Here is a 4585-nt window from a genome sequence, read left to right as displayed (position 1 = left end):
TTAGGCTTGAATATGGAGATAATGCTGAAAAGTACAAGGACTTACTACCTGATTATGCAAAAACTGCTGACAATGCAACTAAAAATGCAGAACTGTTGATCAATTTGGACGTAAATAATCCTGATGTTAAGGCTGGTGTGAAGGGTAACCTGCTTCAGATTCAATGTCATGACGATTACCTGGTAATGCTTAAGGCAATTCGAATTTTGGCTCAGGAGCACCTGACACAGGGTGCAGTTGCTAAGGCAAATCAAACAAAAGAGGGTTTGCCTGTTGCTTTAAACAAAATATTATTGGTTTTGATGCAGGAGATGCAGTTCTTAATGCAGCTGCTCAAATTCTGCAATTGTTGCATATAGAAGAGCTCAGAGAGCTACAGACAAAAATTAATGAAGCCATAGTAGCTGTTCAGACAATTATTGCTGATCCAAGGACAGACCACAGATTGGGAGAAGTTGGAAGATGAACACTTTAGGACTTCAGCTTCTCTCCTATTTAGCACAACTGGGAACCATGTACACTTCTGGCATGTTTGGAAATCAAACGTCACATTTTTGGGGGAGGAATCCCAGAAAAGTGACTATGTTCTCGTGCTTTTTTCTCTAATAAAGTTTAGGAAAGTAGGAAAAAAAAGAGCAGAGCTGCTGCAGGCCGGGTCCACCTTCACTCAGGGTACCTCTGTGGTTACCAGATGTCAATCATGGAAAATGACCCAGGCACCTTGAGGGTGGGAAAGAAGAGAAGAGCAATACTGAAAAGGTTTCCCCGTGCCACACCTACTCGCAGGTGTCTTGGCAAGGAATCCAGGAGCAAATGCCTTCAAAACGCCAAGGTAATTCCATCTCCACCACCATCCTCATTAGTAAATTGAAATCCAAGACGATGGCTTTCATGTCACCTCACTTGCCAAGATACAATTAAAACGTGTTAAGGCAGGTTGTCAAAATGATACCAGTGGCCAAAACATACAAAGAGCCTCGGCTTCCATAGCCACCATTCTTGGCGGCCAAGCACAAGAAACAGCAGCTGAGACGCCTCAAACTTGACATGCGCATTTTTCAAAATTAAAACTACGCATCCGGCCGGGCTTGATGGCTCACGCCTGTAATCCCAGCACTTTGGGAGGCCAAGGCGGGCGGATCATGAGGTCAAGAGATGGAGAGCATCCTGGCCAACATGGTGAAACCCCGCCTCTCCTAAAAATACAAAAATTAGCCGGGTGCCGTGGCGCGCCGATGTAGTCTCACCTACTCAGGAGGCTGAGGCAGAAAATCATTTGAACCCGGGAGGTGGAGGTTGCAGTGAGCAGAGATCATGCCACTGCACTCCAGCCTTGCGACAGAGTGAGACTCTGTATCTAAATAAATAAATAGTAAAACTATGTCTGCAAATTTTTAAAAAAGGGGTTAAATAGGCAATCTTCCCATTTAGAAACATTTACAAATTCAAGTTTAATGGTCAACTAAACTTATACTGAACTTAAAAGCTGCAACGTTTTCTAACGGTTTTCTAGTGAATTGCTGGGATTTGGGCACTGATCACTGGATCTGACAAAGACATACATTGAACCCCTCCACTGTTGCTCCTCCTCAGAAGGATCATCCTCAGAGCTTCTGCTAAGTAATGTCCTAAGCCAACTACTTAGTGCTTACATAGCAAGAGTCTTGGCCATCAGGAAATAAAGTTGTCTTTTAACAAGGGTTTGGCAGGGGCAGCACTTAACAGTCACTCCCTAGATAGCTCTTACTGCTGATGCTTGTTTAGTAGACAGTGATTTATAAGAAAAGAAAAAGTATTTGGTCAACGAAGCAAATGCATAGACTCAAATAATATCATCCAACTTTGAAAACACTACCACAATAGAAAGTTAAAAATTACCCAGTGCAGAGATATGTCACATTCACCTTTGTATCTTTAGCGCCCTGTACACTGAAACAGAAGTAGAAGCCAATGAATGAATGAATGATTTTTGAGCATCTATATTATGTACATTGTGTTTTAGAATATCCAAACATAATCCTTGCCACTTACAGTTGGGAAGAAAAAACGTAAGTGAAAAGCTAAACACAGGAAAAGTAAAAGTTAAGACAATGTTAAATGAGATGATATATCAATAGGCAGAAATAATAAATATAGTAATTGTCATTTATGAATGCCTACCAACCACTTGCGCTGAAGATACTCAATGCACCCAGCTCTGCAGGGTAGGTCTTATTTATCCCTATCTTAAAGATTAGGATATCTATAATCATGGAGATTAATTTGCCCAAAATCACGCAGCTAGAGAGTGTCTGATTCTAAAGCTCAAATTGTTTTGATCAATTCATGATGTCTCCATCTCACAATTCTGTCTATTGAAAACTAATTCTACCACAGAAATTTTAAAAATGGAAAGACCACGTTGACTTGGGTGACTGGGAAACAGGCTATGAACGTATTGGGATTTGAACAATTTGGAATATCCAAGAAACAAAAGTCTTTCTATCAGAGTAGAGGCAGAATTGATTTTTAGTGTCACTAATTAGAAATCATAAAACATTAAGAAGAAATTAGTTTGAGAGTTCTATCTGTAGGTGTAAAATTAGTAGAAAAACAGTATTTCTTGGAACTAATTTTTGGTTTCTGATGTGAAACTTAGAATCTTAGACTCAATCTCTAAAATAAAATAGCATATGGTCTGTCTTAAGCTCTTTTTCAAATATGATTACAAAAAACTGAAAATATCTTCTGTTGATCAGCAAATGAAAGGCCACTAATTCTTTTTTTTTTTTTTTTTTATTATACTTTAAGTTCTAGGGTACATGTGCATAACGTGCAGGTTTGTTACATATGTATACATGTGCCATGTTGGTGTGCTGCACCCATCAACTCGTCAGCACCCATCAATTCATCATTTATATCAGGTATAACTCCCCAATGCAATCCCTCCCCCCTCCCCCCTCCCCATGACAGGCCCCATTGTGTGATGTTCCCCTTCCCGAGTCCAAGTGAGCTCATTGTTCAGTTCCCACCTATGAGTGAGAACATGCGGTGTTTGGTTTTCTCTTCTTGTGATAGTTTGCTAAGAATGATGGTTTCCAGCTGTGTCCATGTCCCTACAAAGGACGCAAACTCATCCTTTTTTATGGCTGCATAGTATTCCATGGTGTATATGTGCCACATTTTCTTAATCCAGTCTGTCACTGATGGACATTTGGGTTGATTCCAAGTCTTTGCTATTGTGAATAGTGCCGCAATAAACATACGTGTGCATGTGTCTTTGTAGTAGAATAATTTATAATCCTTTGGGTATATACCCAGTAGTGGGATGGCTGGGTCATATGGTACATCTAGTTCTAGATCTTTGAGGAATTGCCATACTGTTTTCCATAATGGTTGAACTAGTTTACAATCCCACCAACAGTGTAAAAGTGTTCCTATTTCTCCACATCCTCTCCAACACCTGTTGTTTCCTGATTTTTTAATGATTGCCATTCTAACTGGTGTGAGATGGTATCTCATTGTGGTTTTGATTTGCATTTCTCTGATGGCCAGTGATGATGAGCATTTTTTCATGTGTCTGTTGGCTGTATGAATGTCTTCTTTTGAGAAATGTCTGTTCATATCCTTTCCCCACTTTTTGATGGGGTTGTTTGTTTTTTTCTTGTATATTTGTTTGAGTTCTTTGTAGATTCTGGAAATTAGCCCTTTGTCAGATGAGTAGATTGCAAAAATTTTCTCCCCACTAATTCTTTTTACATTCACACTTGGTCAAAGCCCTATCTAAGTTCTTGAGAGCCTGCCAGCAGTAATAGTTTCCAAGAATTCAAAATCTTGGAAAAGTTCATTCAATAGATTTTGTTAACACAAGACACTGGTTTTGGGACATAAGTGCACTGGCAAAACTGGCCTAGGATAGAGCTACATCCTCATTTCTGTACGACATCCATGACCAAGGAAGGCAGACCCTGGCTGCCTTCACCACTAATCCCTCACTGCAGCCCTCTTCCTTGTGCTCTGCAGTGTCTGTAGATCTTCACTCAGCTTTCCTTCACTCTTTTGTAACTTTCTCCCTTGCAATTGCTCTTGGTGTATATTTTAATTTGATTAAATCAGCATAAACACTTAAAAACAAAAACATAAAAACAACCAATAGCCCTCATCATCCTAGTGAGGTCTCTAGCTATAATTTAAATGTCTGACTTTTGTGTTTTGAGGAAAAGGAAAGAAAAAGCTCTATCTAATTACCTATCTATCTACATCTAATAGAAATGCTCTTACACCTATTGAAATAGAAGATTTGGGATCTAAAATGTGAATGTCATCTAAGATAGATTCATACTGTTGAGATTTTAACTGTAAGTTCTGTAATTAATAGATTATGGCAGATCATGTCCATCATGTCTGGGAAAATCCTATGCAAAGAAAAAGAGTTATATAAACCTTTATTTTACTTATTCTTTTCATCTCTCAAGGAGATTGCTGTTTCAAAAATGCTTTCAAATTTTAATAAACTACCAACAGAGTCCAACTTCTGAGTGTTACTAGGAAAATTAATCCTCAATTGCAAGCAAATCTCTTAATAAAAGGATCATAAGTAGTAATT

The 4585-nt window shown here is 38.9% G+C and overlaps 1 pseudogene; it reads left to right on the top strand.

Annotated features, from left to right (window-relative positions):
* Nucleotides 1–5: 5 nt before the first annotated feature.
* LOC113222807 lies at nucleotides 6–466 on the top strand (annotated as a pseudogene).
* Nucleotides 467–4585: the final 4119 nt, after the last annotated feature.

This window comes from Piliocolobus tephrosceles, unplaced genomic scaffold (assembly GCF_002776525.5).
Source record: "Piliocolobus tephrosceles isolate RC106 unplaced genomic scaffold, ASM277652v3 unscaffolded_35323, whole genome shotgun sequence".
Taxonomy (NCBI): Eukaryota; Metazoa; Chordata; class Mammalia; order Primates; family Cercopithecidae; genus Piliocolobus; species Piliocolobus tephrosceles.
This window is presented reverse-complemented; position numbering and strand designations above follow the sequence as displayed.